The sequence below is a fragment of the Cotesia glomerata genome, linkage group LG1 (genome assembly GCF_020080835.1).
Source record: "Cotesia glomerata isolate CgM1 linkage group LG1, MPM_Cglom_v2.3, whole genome shotgun sequence".
In the NCBI taxonomy this organism is placed as follows: domain Eukaryota; kingdom Metazoa; phylum Arthropoda; class Insecta; order Hymenoptera; family Braconidae; genus Cotesia; species Cotesia glomerata.
In genome coordinates this window covers 12,831,888-12,848,023 of record NC_058158.1, presented here as the reverse complement: position 1 = coordinate 12,848,023, position 16,136 = coordinate 12,831,888, and the positions used below count along the sequence as shown (strand labels likewise).

Below are 16,136 nucleotides of genomic sequence, written 5' to 3'. Positions count from 1 at the left end.
TATGGGATTTAAAAACACTATTAATGAATACACTAATTTGGCTAAAACATATTTTTTCACAATCAGCGATGCACGATAGTGAACATTTTTATCAAAGTTCAAAGAAAAGAAGACGAAAAGCACACCGAAAAAAAAAATTAAGTCGAATCAAGAGAAAAATTCTTGAACCAAGAAAATAATTTTGAAGAGTATCATTGTCTTGAATTAAGACGAAAAATTCTTAAAACACGTAAAATTCATTTAAACCAAAAAAAATTTCTTAGTTTAAGAATTTTTCAAACCAAACCAAGAAAATGAAATTCTTCAAAATTATTTACTTGATTCAAGTAAATATTTTTTTCTGTGTATACGTATTTGAAATAGCACTTTAGTACAGATTTGTCTCCTTTCTTAATGTTAATCATATTTATGGAAATGTAAATTTAGAAAAAACAAATAGATATTTATATTAATATCTTTTTAAACATAATTGAAGTAAATCACTATTTTAGTATCATCAAAAATAGTTATCTATAAGATTATCTACACCAATATTGTTCATTTGAAAATTACGAGAAAAATAAAAGATATGTAAAACAAGACCATTAAATTTAACTGTCAAATGACAATTAGTTACTCGGTCTTCCGCTCTGTGTAGGAAAGCTTTAGACTACTTTTCGCCACCTATTTACAGTCACGGAACTATTTTTTGGTTAAGAAAATTTATTAACTGAACGCAGCAAAATATAATTGAGAATTAATTTGAGTTATGAGTTTGCTTTAAAAAAAATTTCTTTTTTTTTACAATAAATGTTTAAAATTAAAATTTTTTTTCTAGTTCCAAAAAAGGATTTTTTATTAAAAACTAAAACTTTAATCAATTGAAAATTTGAATTTTTTTATGAGCAGTTTATAAAATATAAAAAAATAATTTATTTAATGCACATTAATTCTTATTCATGGCTAAAATAATTAAATTTGTAATAATTACTTTAACGAGTATTTCTTATAATAACCATAATATATGCTACTTTGTAAACTTTATTAAATGTCTCGACTTTGTTTGAAGTAATACCGTCAACATGTCATCGATATGTTTAAGCCGTTTTTACACATCTCTAATTCCCAGCATATCAAAAGCGTGTTCGACTCCCGCTAAAAATTCTTTGATCTTTCAATTTTTTTGAATAAAAAAAAACGTACAGACCACCCAGACATAGAGGAGCAGCAAAATAAGGGAGATGGAAAAAAAGTAATAGATTGTATGTAGTATATTTTTAAATTTCAAAGTTTTTATTGATTGTTACGTAAAATGTAACAAAAAGTTTCATCAATAAAATGAGTTTTATTAGACTGGTAGTTTGAAACTTATGCGAAAAGACAAAAAATAGCAACATTGTTTTCGACTTGATAACGTCTTACAAAAGCTACATGTGTAGTAACCGATGCAAATGCATCAATCCCTATTCTCATGTCCGAACTGAAAGCTATTACAATCCCAACAACCCCGACATAAAACAAGTTTACGTAGACTGTGTCCAGACGTATTTTGACGATATTGGAGTAAAGCAGTTTTTACCAAATTTGAATAACTATACAGTAAAAGCTCTATTTTACAGACTCGAGATATTTTATTAAAATATATACGTTAATTTAATTTACTTATTAAGCAATGAGAAGCAACATTTTTCTATTATTTATTTTTCGATTCAAATAAGGAGACAAAAAAAAATTAAAAAACTTTTATTAAAAATTTTGTCAATATTTGAATATAAATCACATGTATTTTGTCTTATAAATCGGTATTTATAGTTGAAATCTTTAAAGAGATCCAATGCACTGATAGAAGGATTTATTTGTATTAAATAAGATTTGTTAATAGTTAACAAATCATTTATTAGAGACCAATTTTTAGTATTAAATAAATATTTCTTAGTATTTAAAATGATTTGTTTGTATTTAATAAATCTGATATTCATTTATTGAATATTAATAAATCTTTTTAAATAATAAGAAATATTTGTTAAGGACTAACGAGTGGCTTCTAATAAATGATTTGTTAAATATTAACAAATCTTTTTAACTATAAACAAATCCTTCTATCAGTGTGGAAGTAATATTTGTTAAAATTTCGCAACAATTTTTTTTTTTCGATTGAAATAATTGCTTATTATTCAAAAAGCACCTTAAATGCAAATTTCTAATAAATATTTCTTAATTATTTAAACCGCTGTAATGATATATTATTGAATGTGATTAAAGTATGAACAAGTTTAATTATTTATAACACAAATACATTACAAAAAAATTTATCAATACAAATAAACCTTTCAGATTAAATGATATAATTATTGAAAAAGTACCCGGAAAAAAGTAATCTGTAATATTCACTCGGATTCCGGTTAATTTTTATAGTTTCAAACAGTAAAACGGACATCGAGGTGGCAAAAATATAAATATTACAGAACTTAATGTAGAAAGTATAAAAGCCGCAATTTATAATTTAATATCCAAAATAAGTGATTAGTAGCTGTCACTATAGTAAATAACGAATCTTTCATCTTAAAAAATTACAGTTTCAAACAGTAAAAATTGCCATTTCAATATATAGTCTATATTATGAGAAGAAGGGGAACTTAGATGAAAGAGAAGGGGGTTTCACTCTGGGAGAATTTAACATTTGAAACAGTAAAAATTATTACTTTTAAAATATACATTTTACCAGTCCAAGCAAGTCAATAATTACAGTTTGATTTTTAACGTTGCGTTTGAAATTTACCATTTTACTTTGTAAATATTGACGTTGCTTGTATTAGAAATTTACTAACTTTATTTTATACTTTTTACATATCATAAGATCATTTTTTAGATACGAAATGATAAATATCAAAGTCTGAATTGTTAATTATTATACTTTAACATTTTTGACATTTACATAGCGAATATTACTGTTTGAAATAGTATTTTCTTCCATGTAAAGAGTAAATTGTAACGTGTAAATTGACTGTTATTTATTACAGTTTACTTTTTGCCGTGTACTTTATAAAATTTGGTATCTTAAAAAAAAAAAAAATATGTATATGTCAATAAGTTTTTTTTTTGCAATCATATCAAGCTTGATTAAATTTTATCAAACACACCCCCGTAAAAATTTAATTTTTTCAATAACTTTAAAATTGAGTATTCAATAAATGATAAAAATTCAAAAAAATTTTTAACTGGCTAAATTAATTCAAATACGGTTATTAAAATTGAGAAAATATCGCTGATACTAATTTAATTTACATTCCAATGCGTTTATTGTTAAAAGAAATCAGAAATTAAAAATAAAATTAATAATTTATTTTTTTTTGCAATAAAAAACTTGGTATCTGAATTTTTTTTCATTGATTAATTCCAGCATTCAATCTCGAACAAAAGCATTCATCTTCATATCATTAATTTATTTTTAATTATCTTCATTTATGTATTTTATTTTACGACAGAATTATATTTTCAAAACATCAATTAAAAAAGCATCACTGTTATTTTTCTCTTGTTGATAAAACAACTTTCCGTTTAGCAATTGATGAATGGACAAGCAGTAAAATCAATTACGACGCAATAAAAACAAATAATAAATTGGTCAAAATGCATACAAAATTAATTTCTAATATTTCTCGACGAGTAATAAACGACAGCAGCTAGTGTTTATATAATATCAACTATCAATAATACACAATATTATATCAGCAGGTAATATGTCTCATGTAGATAAAATCAGACATAATTGGTCAGTTAAAAATTGAATATTTGACTGGTACATTAAAATAGAAGAACAAACACCCCAATCAATAAATGAAATTCAATTAAAATTTGATAGCTTTAATTGTCTAATATAAATACAACGTAATTAATTTGGCAGACACGACAAAACAACATAAGAGGGTTATTGAGTACTAATAAAGAAAAATCAAAACAAAATCCCTTCAAGGATCTAACATGCAATTTTCTTGAATGTATACTTTATCTTCATTATTTGCAGACAGATGTTTCGTGTACACGCAACAGTTATAGACATAAACATGCATGACACCCTGTATAAACACGCAAGTCATAGATTCAAGAACCGAAAGATGATATCAAGGCGAGAAGTAGATGAAAGGTCACAATATTAGAAGCAACATAGTAGAACAATGTAGACACAAAAACCTTACGGCTCTAATCATGAAATTTTGGCCCTCATCCAAAAGAAACTCGGATATCCAATCATATCAATGTGGTTTCGATAAAACAGTCAGGAGAATAATAAAAAACAGGGAAGAGGGAAAAAATAAAACGAACAAAATCGTAATGAAACAAAGTAGAAAGCAACTCCTCCTTCTAGTCTAAGACAACATCAATTATCTCTACCTAACCAATTATTTTGGACGAAAGAACTGATCGGATGATCCTTGCTGGCTATTGGGCATTTTAATATGGGTAAGTCTTTTTAAATGTTGATTAGTGTTTGCATATTAATGTATGTATGTATATATGTACAATGATAAAAAATTAACTTGATTCAAGAGAAAAGTAATCAAAAACATTATTTTGAAGAGAGTGAATATTTTGAATATAGAAGAAAAATTCTAGTCAAATCTTTCAAAATTTTTTCTGTTTGATTCAAGAATATGAAACTCTTAAAAATGATTTTGATGGTTCAAGTTTTTTTCTTTTGAATCAGTTTTTTTATTGGTGTACAAATCAAGAAGTCAATTATTGAGGTCAATGCACTTGTATCTCATCTGTTTTCAATTCGACTACTGAGCTCATTAAAATAACTGCGAGTACCACTGATAAAGAAATTAACTTGGTTAAATTTTTTTCTTTTTTTTTGTAAAAACTTCTTTATTTATCATTTATTGTGCTCTACAACCATGTTTTTTGTGTATGTATTCCTGTCCCATACACAGAAAAAAAATGTTCTTGAATCAAGTATATATTTTTGAAGAGCTCAATATTCTTGGTTTGAGTAGAAAAATTCCTGATTTAAGAAAATTTTTCTTGATTTAAGGAAATTTTACTCAGTTCAACAATTTTTCGGCTTGATTCAAGACAATTACCCTCTTCAAAATTTTATTATTGGTTCAAGAATTTTTCTCTTGAATTAAATTAATTTTTTTTTCTGTGTACGCACTAATAAAAAAATTAAATCCTCAAACGAAAAAAACTCAAACCAAGAAAATTATTTTAAACATTTTCATTGTTTTAAAATACCCAAAAAAGTATCAAGAGTTTTCAAAATATTTTTGTTCAAATAGGTTTTTTTTTTTAGTTTGAGATTTTACCGATATTTAATTTTTTTTATGCATTTCTTCACACAGAGATTGTTTCTAAGATAATTTCACTCCAAAAAAAATTTTTTTTTTCTTAATAGAAATCACTTCTTTAAAATAATCTTAGTGCAAGATTTTTTTTCATGGATTAAATTAATTTCCCAATGCGGGCAAATAATACCATTACTAAAAAATCACATTCTTGAGAAGATTAAGAAAATTTGAATATAGGTTACGCTAAAAATTAATAAGTCTAATAACTCAATTAAGTTATTTCCCAAGTTGAGAATTTGATTCAGTAAAGTTTAAATTAAAAATATTAATGAAGAAAGTTTGAATTGCGAATGAAGTTTTGAGAGAAAACGGTGAAAATAGAATAGATGGAATGATAAGATAGAGATAAAGTTGAGATGTCCCTTGACGATTTTTTCTTTATATGTTTCTCAACTTTATACTCCTTCTTCTATAGACGCAATCTTCTAAAAGTATATTCAAGATAAGTGTGGAAAAAAGTGCTCTGCAAATAGATTACTTGAGCTATTTTTAACGGTAAATGATGTAATTTATAATCAACAAAAGTTCTCGAACATTGTAATTATTTAAAGTTCAAAATTGGTTTTATAGAGCCGATATTTTTAATTGAGTTTTTATCTTTGAAATATGCACAGTAATAAAAATGAAAAAATTAAAAGTAGGTACAACAAATCGTGACAAGAATAACCGTTTCTAAGAGAATAATATTACAGAGCAAAGTATTAAAAAAAAAAAGGTTAAGCCGTTGCAAGGCCGAATGCTATTCCACGTGTTTAGAGAGTTTCACTTTTTTTTTTGCATAGTTCAATACTCAAGATGCCGAGACTTTGACCCTTATACCTATAGTCCACATGAAAAACTGTTTGGCGGCCATAAACTTTTTTTGTTTGGACTCTTGGCCGCATGGCCTTTACTCGGGAAATGCAGCAGAAAAAAAGGGTTAGTAAAGGATTAGGAAAAAAAAGGAATAATCAGATGGGACAAACTGGAAAATTCAAACATTGTAAATTCTTCCGAATATTGTGAGCTATGAGGAACTAATTTTAAGCTGCCATAACATAATTTAGTTCAAGGGTAAATAAAAAAATTATTTTTTCGGGAACAATTTTTTTTTTTATCTAATTTTTTTTTTTTTTTTTTTTGTAAACAGTGCAATAAATCGTTAAATATTTTGATTTAAAATTTATGAAATTTTCAATAATGTTTTGTTAAATATTCAATTATTTTTTTAATTAATTGCATAAGAAAGTTTTATTGTATCATTTATAAACATATTAATGAAGATTGCCATTGCAGGTGCAGAGTAAAGTGGAATAAAAATTGTAAAAACTTCAATGAAAAACGAAAATAGCTACAGTCTAGTTTAATTTTCATGTACAACAATACTTCATAAAAATATAAAGAGGTAATTTAAATATAGTATAAAATAAAATATCTATTAAAAATTACATAAAATTAAATTTTTATTTTACGAATTCGAACATTGATTTTAGTGTCGATAAAAAATGTTTGGCAAATTTTTCCGTTCCAATGAATGTAACTAGTAAAAACAAAAAGTACAGTAAAATCAGTCTAAAAATTTTATGTAAATTTTTTATTGATATTGGGTGGGTGGATGGATTTTTGAAATTGAAATTTTAAGAGTTATAAAAGACGAAATTTATAATTCATAATTTTTACTGATTCTATGGAAATTAGAGGGTAAATAAATTTTTATTCGAAGTTAATCGGATCATTTTACTCCGACTTTCCTATATAAGCTATTAATTTTTCTAATAATTACCGATTGTTTCATACAATTTAATAAAAAATTTGTAACCATTTGAATGTAGGTTTTGTAAAAACTAAGTGTATTAACTCCATTCATTCAAATCCTCAACTCTTATTTAAGCAAATTATTGTTATTTTGTAAACATTTATTAAAGATTTTGAAGTGATGATTATGTATTTAAATAGGGGTAAAAAGTTTAAGGGTTCACTAAAATTCTGACTTACAGTGATTTAAATATTTAGTTAGCACTTCTAGTATATAGAAAATTAGCATATCTTTAAAAAATGTTTATTAGACGTTTAATGACTGAATATTCTAGAGAGAAAATAATAAATTACAAAATATGTTCAGATTCTTGTTAATTTGTAATGTTTCTAATAGCAATTCAGATTCCAACACGGAGAAAAAGGTATTGCTATTTTAGCGATCCAGTGGATCGTGAACGTACACTGAAAAAAAAAATTCTTGACTGGAGTGTAAATTTTCTTGGCTCAAGAAAATATTAAGGAAGGTTGAAAATTTCTTGAATGAAGTCAAAGTTGCTTGAGCCAAGAAAATTTTTTTTAGTCAAGAAATTTTTTTCTTGCTCCAAAATAATTTTTGTTTTCCTTAAAATTTTCTTGGCGCAAGAATTTGTTTTTTGTGTGTAGTATTGTGATTAGCTCAAAACAGTATTGTCATTTTCACAATATTATAACCTGATATACTCAATACTTCGGATTCTTATATTAACTTGCCATGGTATGTGAATATGTCAAAACGTATTGCGATCATAAAGAAACGTTTCCTTACTACGACGAAACGGATCGTGATTATCACGATCCACGACGCCTTCAGCGCCACCACGCATGACCAAGTCTGAAACTTACAAGTGGATTTGTTTACAATTTTGGTGAAGAAATAGTGATCATTACATAAATTAGTGAATTAATAATAATAGCGATATAGATGATTTGGTTGTTGATAAATTACTCGAGTGAAATCTTCAAAAACTTGTGTCGATTTTTGAAGGCTAGTAAAGAAATAAATCTTCCTATGTTAACTGTGTTAATGCTGTGTCCGTGGTTATTGTATATAATTCTACTGCGTTGATAAGGAAAAACAATGTACATTAAATATTGTATTAAATAAATAAAATTTTTGTTTTTATAAAAGTCTTTTTTAGCATGAATGATTTGATCCCATACTGTTTTATACAAAAATATGTTATTGTATGAAATACGTACAGTAATAAAGGAGTAGAAATTCTATTAAAAAATTTTTTTCTTATGATAAAAATATTTGCCTCTTTTAAATGAATATTTCGATATTACAAATTTCTGGGCTAATAATAATAATATTTGTAAAAATCAAAGAAAAAAGTCATATAAGATAAATTCCAACAATACTGCTGTAAGCCATTATTTAAACATTTTTAAACATAACCCAATTTTTGACTGTCATAATCTACACAAAAATTTTTAACTAATCAAGCTACAAAAGGAATTTGTATTTATGTTAATAACAATAATGTACCAAAAAAATAATAATCTGCAATAAAATATAATTAATATTTAATTAAAGACAACTAATCATCTATAAACCATAGCAATATAGACACTCGATATCCGAATACATGTGGATCGTGATAATCACGATCCACTAGATTGGGCATATGCACATCTAAATTATAGTCATGCGAGGATCGTGATTATCACTATACTGTATCGTGGTAATAGCAATACTTTTTTCTCCATGAAGGTGGCATTTTAATTTTTTTCACATTTACATAACTGTTATTACTGTTTGAAATATTCTATAATTATAGGATCTTTTATCATTATTTTAAAAAAACATTCGATGATTAATGATTTTAGATAATTAAAAAAAAATTATTTTTTTATTTCGAAAAAACTTCAGTTATTTGAATTTTCAATTTTTGCCAACAAACATGAGTTATTTTTACCATAAAAAATGGATAAAATTATATTTTTACTTTTCTTTAAATATTAAAATTCAGTCATAATTTGAAAAATTGAGATTAAGTTATAAACAAATCATTCTATTCAAGAAATAACGTTAGACATGAGCTTTTTACCGACGGACACTATAAATTCAATGATGGCGATAAACACGTTACTTAAAAAATAGAGCCTCATTATTTAATATTAAAGATGTCATTACAATCCGATAAATAAAATTAACAGCTAATTTATGCATTAAAAAAACTTAAAATGTTACAAACTAACACATACAATCCTTAATCCGAAGAGACGAAAAGAAACAAAAATTATTAAAATGAAACAAAATTCTTCAGTCGTAAAACAAAATGTATGAGAATCAGACCTCACAGAAAAAGATATAAAATGATGTGACGTATATGTCTTGTTTGAATATTTGCTATTTTAAAAACTTCTGCGAAGTGTAGTCCAGAAAACTTGAGTGATCAAAGGAACCATTTTATTTTTGCATCGATCGGACCTGGCTTTTACAATGTACGACCAATATTCATCGGAATTGATGTCTTCCACCATCACTGCGTCTTCACTTTGCCAAGTGAGAATTTTTTATTCGTTTATTCTGGTTCCAGCAAATTGAGCGTAAATAATAATTTTTTTTCTGATTGAGGGTGCGCCATCATATCTACCCTCTACAGTTAATGCGACACTTGTAGTTATTTTTATTGTAAAATACTGACTATTCATAAGCTTCTCACAAGTATATAATAATATTCAATTTACAATTCAGAATTTACATGACATCTATCTGTTTAAAAATTGTTATTTTTGATAATTTTTAAATAAAATAAAATTTATAAACATAATTTTGATATGAAAATCATTAAATTTTTAGCTCAGTAAGATTCAATATGCGGATATATTTAATGAAGAAATAATGATAATAATTTTACGGTACGAAAAACGGTCCACGATTTTTTTTTTTTTGGAAAAAAAATTATTCGTAAAAAGTTTAAAAAATGTATCAATATAATGCTTGAAATTCAAGTATTTTTTTAATTTTTCTAAATAATTAAAAATCATAAAATTGGTTTACATTAGAGTAAATATTTATTGATCTCCATGTGAATATTTTTTTTTCATCTAAGCTTCTTTCATTGTTTAAAATACTTACCAACAAATCAATTTCAGTTATAGTAAGCCAATTATTAAAAGGTTAGTAAAATTTTTAATAGAAAAATAATATAATAACTCATTAAATTGAATTTTCTAATTAAAGTATCATCTATTAAAAAATTGATATTAATATTTAATGGAAATATTGTCTATTGAAAAATTAAATTTAATGGATAAATGTAAGGTACCCGCGGGTAATTAGGCCTGTCGGGTAATAAGGCCTAAGTGATAGAAATGCTATTTAAAATAACCGCTTCCGTTAAAGGCTTCTCTAGTAGAAGCGTCTAGCATAGAAATGTCGCTACAAGTTTATAGAGTCCCGATACAATGTTCCCTGTCTTCTATATTTCATCATCCGTCATATGCTAAAGTAGCGCGGAAAAATTCCTAAAAAACGGTTTGAGTAAATGGTAAACATTTTTTATAATTTTATATTTAATAATTTAAAATCATTGTTCTAATTTTTATCAACATCTTAAGAAGTATTGTTGCTAAATTTAAGTGATGATTGATCTGTAATACCAATTTTATTGATTTTCGTATACCTATTTCCAGTATGTTTAACCCGCAGGCCTTATTACCCTACCGTAGTAAAATAAGGCCTATTCGCAAGGTTTTTGAAAAAATTCAATTTTGTGTTTGTTTATGGTGAAAATTACCATTACTTCATTATATTTTGTAGCTAATGTATTAATATAAAAATTAACGTTACATTTCAATAATTAAATGCAATATTTTCGATTTTTTTCAAAATCTCCCTTAGCTAGGCCTTATTACCCACCGGTACCTTATTACTTTTTTATTATGAAATGAAACTTCATCATTAATAAAATTATTCTTAATTCAAAAATTTAATTTAATGTATAATGGAATTGAATTTGATGTATTAAAAAATTGAATTGAATTTTTAATGAAATTTGATAAATTTAAAGCATTAATTACTGAAACAAGAAAAATTTTTTAAAATTAAAATTTTGGAAGTTTTACAAATAATAGAAGCACTGAAAAAATTATTATCCAAGGAAAAAAATTCTTATCTTAATTTTTATGAATTGTAATTATTCACGAAAGGTAGTTTTTTTCTATTTGTTTTCTAAATAAAAATATAATAGTATTTAATCTCGTTAAATTTGTGTTATAAGAGTACACTGGAATTAAATTATTTATTCCTTCAAAATTTGACTAATAAAAATTCGTTCATAAAAATATTCATTAAAAAGTGATACAAAGTGCTTGCGTAACAATAAATCAATTGTTTTGTCACCATACCACAACTAACTTTTTAACCAAACTGTTGTTTTTATAAAATTGTTTTTTCTGTAAATAAAATCATTAGAGAATATTAATGAGATACAACAATCAAATGAATACGTTATGAGGGTAATAATTCAATCAAAATGAATGACGGGAAGAAGCTACTGTACTGAAGATACTTAAAAATAAAAGATCTTGTCCAAAAAATCAAAATAATGAAACATGCATGAAAAATACGATACACGATTTTTTGTAATAAATTATATTTATCTGTTTACAGAAAAATGGTAATTCATCGGAGCTTCAAAAACAAAAAATTCTTCATTATAATAAAGTTATTTGTTCGATTCAAGTTAAGAATGTAATTTATCGGACAATTATCATATGATCGCGACATAAGATTATCGTTATAAACTGCAATTAAAAATTCACAAATTGCGTAATTCAGTAATATTTTACAAGATTTATCTGTATAAAATTTTAATTCGTATCAAAAAAATTTTATTTTTTATTTAATTTTAGAAATGAGTAGCTAGTTATGATGGCTTCTAGAAGTTTGATAATAAAAACAACCCACTCCTGTTTTCGTAACATCCGTCTCCATAAGATTCAAGATCCGTCGGGACGACGATGTGCGCAGTTTCAACGTCAAATATCAAGAGGAAAATGACACTCTCGTAAACTTGTATTATAAGTTTGTCGTCTAATGTTTTCCAAAGTTTGAATTATTAATAGCAATTAAAATAATTATAAATTTCTACAAACAAAAACGTAAAAATAAAATAATGAAATAATAGTCAGCCGAAATTAAACTATTTTTCAGTTTTATTTAACAAATAAATTAACATTTTTTTAAATTTACATTTATAATTTTCTAAAGTTGCAACTTGTAAAATTTTTTTATGATGAAATATTTATTAAAAATCATTAAAATTTTCTGATCTCAACTATCTTAAATATCATAAAAAAATCTTTAATTTGGGTAAAAAAATATTTTTCATTTTTAACAATCACAAATTATAAAAAATTAGAATGATTTATTTAATCGGTACCTTTAAAATTTTCTTAGAAAAAAAATTAAATAATAAAAAAAATTGTAGCATGAACTGTGAATTACTTCCTGAAACGTTGAAGTTGATTTTAATAAATCCTTGCAGTACTAAGCACTATATATTTTTATAAAGTCTTTAATCGTATTTTTTATCATGTACAAGACATATCGGTAAGTTTATTCGAAAAGTATAAGCTTAACAACCAATCGAACGTGTTTCGAGACTGGTTATAGTAAGCTCATATCAAGATAAGCCCTTCGGGTCTCATTCCCGGTTTTTCGCATAAATTGTTCAAGTCAGCAGTAATGGTAATGGTAAGTCGAATATTGCAACATACTCTCGAGATGGGTAGAAAGGAATGCAGATGGAATGGAAGATCAGTAAAAAATGAATACATGCTGTTTTACCAACCTTAATTCTTGGTGAATCTTCGCAATCATAACTCGTCTTGATTAAAAATCCTATCAATTAAAATTTTTATTTATATTAAGTTTTTTTAATTATTTATGTCTCAAACAACTTTACCTGTTCATACCTGTTACGGTGGTATCTATTCAAACAGAATGTAACAAATAATGAACACAAAAAGACCATTAAATGATTTACTCTCGCCATATAAATTATTACATAATTATATCATAAAACACCGAAATAATTTATTATTTTATAGCGTACTGTCAATGTGGTTACAAAATTTATAGCTTTGTAACTATCTATGCTACTGGGTGATTTTTTTTTTCTAATAATAACAATTTTTAGACTTGCAAACTTTAAGAAATCTGAATTTAGTCAATGTGCACGTTTTTATTGTGAAATTAATGACAAAAATGTCACGTGGTATTGTACAACATGGGACATATGCGTTGAATGAAAGCGCATGCGTGAATATAAACATAGCGAGGCGTATAGATGTCTCTGCAGTGTTTTTTAAGCACATTTCAATGGCCAAGGATCTATTACAAATTACGATGGTAGACGATTATATACAACAGCTAACCAGGTATCGACTGACTGCTGATATTTTTGCCTTTATATTTTTCCATTAGGTATGTACGCTTGTGTAAATGTTAAAGGACATTGACTATATAATTAGAATTGTAAAGCAGGCAGAGTCATTTTGATAATTGAGTGAATTTATCTTTCATTTATAGTGCTGAATAAAATTTTCTGAAATATTTAATTGATTTTGATTGTAAAAATAAACAAATACATAATCATGTACATATTTTAATACTTCCGTGAATATGATACTTAAATTAATAGACATGGGATACTTTTTAATATTTTTTTTTTAGTAAACGAACTATTATAAACAATGTCAAAAACAATCTAATACTTCAAAATCATATTTTGAAAAAGTAACGTATTTTTTTTAAAATACTCAAGTTGTAAAAATTTATCAATAGTCACGTGATAATCATATATGTGAGATTATATGTGATATTCACAAGTCATATATATTTATGATATATTCACGTGTCATACTCACATACGATATTCACAAATGGTATTCATACATGATATTTAAATGTGATAATCACATCTATAAGAGTATGAAATTCACATGTTATATTTATACAGTGATTCTCTTAGTAGTGGTTTAGTTATTTTAATAAAATAAAATATATGTTGATATATGGATGTCACATAAACATTTATTTATGTAAAAATACTTGTAGACATACTGTAAATAAAAAAAATGTATACATTTCTGTCTAGTCTTTTTCCGTTCGGTAAAAATATAGAAATCGAATAAAAATACAAAATGTAAACAAAGGTCTTGGTGTAGTAAAAGATGCAAGTAAAAATAGCCGAAGAAGTTCAGCTATTCAATACGAATGTTGTCTTTATGAGTGACCCAAAAGCTTTAGCGAAGACATCGTGACCCTGGAAGTACGTTTCTTATACATATATAAAACCACACCGACTGCCGATGTAAAGATACTGTCGGCAGCTAGCTGCTACAGTAGCTAAATGGAATAGGAAGGGGTTTTATGAGTATGCATCCTATGTACTCCATCGTATCTTTGGTTATAGTGTTTTTCGAGAAAATCCCACGTGTATAAGCTGCTCTTTTTTGTTTTATTCTATTTTCACATCTCTCTTATACTCCTTTTCTCCTTCTTATTCTCGGATGATATGACCTGAACAATAAACATAATAATATAACCTATATTACCTATATGTACTCGAGTGTGGGTAAGTATGTGTGTTTGTATAGATGAAATTATGTTTACAGTTCGGCTTTTTATATACTTGAGCTTGCAACTGGTATTAAGGCACTGGTGGAAATAGATCAGCAGAAAATTATACCAAAGTTTATCTTCTAAAAAAATAGTATTTATTTTTTAAAAAGCAGACATTTATTTTTAAAGATAAAATATTATAAATTTTTAGAGGAATTTTAATAAAAATTCAAATCAAAATTAATATTATAAAGATAATTTATTTTAATCATCATTGATAACCCAGTAGAACACATAGATAATTCATGTTAAACTTACTAAAAAAATTTTAATATAAAAAAAAAAGTTATAATAGTAATTAATTATTATCATATTTTAAAGTACATTATAAAAAAATTATAATTCAAAATAAATATATTGTAATGATTTTCAAATCGACAAAAATTTATTTATATTAATTACGGCTATTTAAATTGTAAATTATTTTTCATGTTTGACTATATTGTGGGAGCTGAAAAATTAACTCAAAAATTAGTATTTTTTTAATTAACCCAGTTAAAATTTTTTTTAGAGTTTCAAATTTTTAAATAGTTGCAGTTTCTGTCATTTTCCTACAAATTTAGACAACAATTATTCTATTTGTTTCTCTGTTGGTATTTTAATTCAAATTTACACCATTGATGTAAAAACATTAACTCGAATTATGCAAAAAAAAGATAAATTGATTAAATTCGTTAGATATATTATTTTCATAAAAAATGCAAAATAAATATTCAATGTTTTCAAAAGAATTTCCTACCTAAAAAATTATTATTCCAATGAAATTTAAAATATGACAAATAGATTTGACCTTCGGTAGTCATGTTCTAAAAAAAGTAGAAAATTTTAAATGCTGTCGGTAAGTCAGTATATTTACTATTAGAATTATCGACGTACAATCGTATTGGTTTTTTTACTACGGCAGTTAACCCGCGAAATATTGAGGCGCGCGTGCGCTGTTGACTCAATTGAATTTCATGCATTAAAAAATTCACCAAAACTACATTAAATGAAGACTAAATTAACCTTGAGAAAAAAATGCAATATATTATCTTAGTCTGTATAAATATTTATCATTATCATAATTTATCATTAATGAATTTATGAATACAACAATCAAAACCAGGATTAAAATATGGATAGTATGATAATGATGATTAATAAATAACAATCGAAAAGTGATAAAAAAAATATCAAATTAACACGATTTGCAAATTAACAATAAATCTGTTGTATTGAAAAGGAATATTTGGGATGCTGCAGAAGATCAAGACTGGAGAAAGAGAGAGAGAGAGAGAGAGAAAGTTGAGGCTGGTAGTGGGAGATGTTTTACAGAGATGTAGGGGAATTCCAGTGACTCGGCAGCCATGATACATGCAGGACCAATTGGATCGTAGTGTTCTACAGTAACA

At 25.7% G+C, this 16,136-nt stretch overlaps 1 protein-coding gene across 7 annotated transcripts in view; it reads right to left on the bottom strand.

Annotated features, from left to right (window-relative positions):
- LOC123261367 (homeobox protein abdominal-A homolog) overlaps positions 1–16,136 on the bottom strand; it is a 226,508-nt gene that overhangs the window by 193,886 nt on the left and 16,486 nt on the right. Inside the window, exons 1-2 of one of the 7 annotated variants that reach the window (XR_006508672.1) lie at positions 13,025–13,366; positions 12,911–12,960 (exon numbers count right to left, since the gene is read on the bottom strand). The exons of 1 other annotated variant lie outside the window; for it this stretch is intronic. The gene's annotated coding sequence lies outside the window, so the exon portion shown is untranslated. Of the gene's footprint in view, positions 1–12,910; positions 12,961–13,024; positions 13,367–16,136 lie in introns of those variants that run through there. 5 more of the 7 variants (XR_006508670.1, XR_006508671.1, XR_006508673.1 and 2 more) reach the window with 5 other exon arrangements.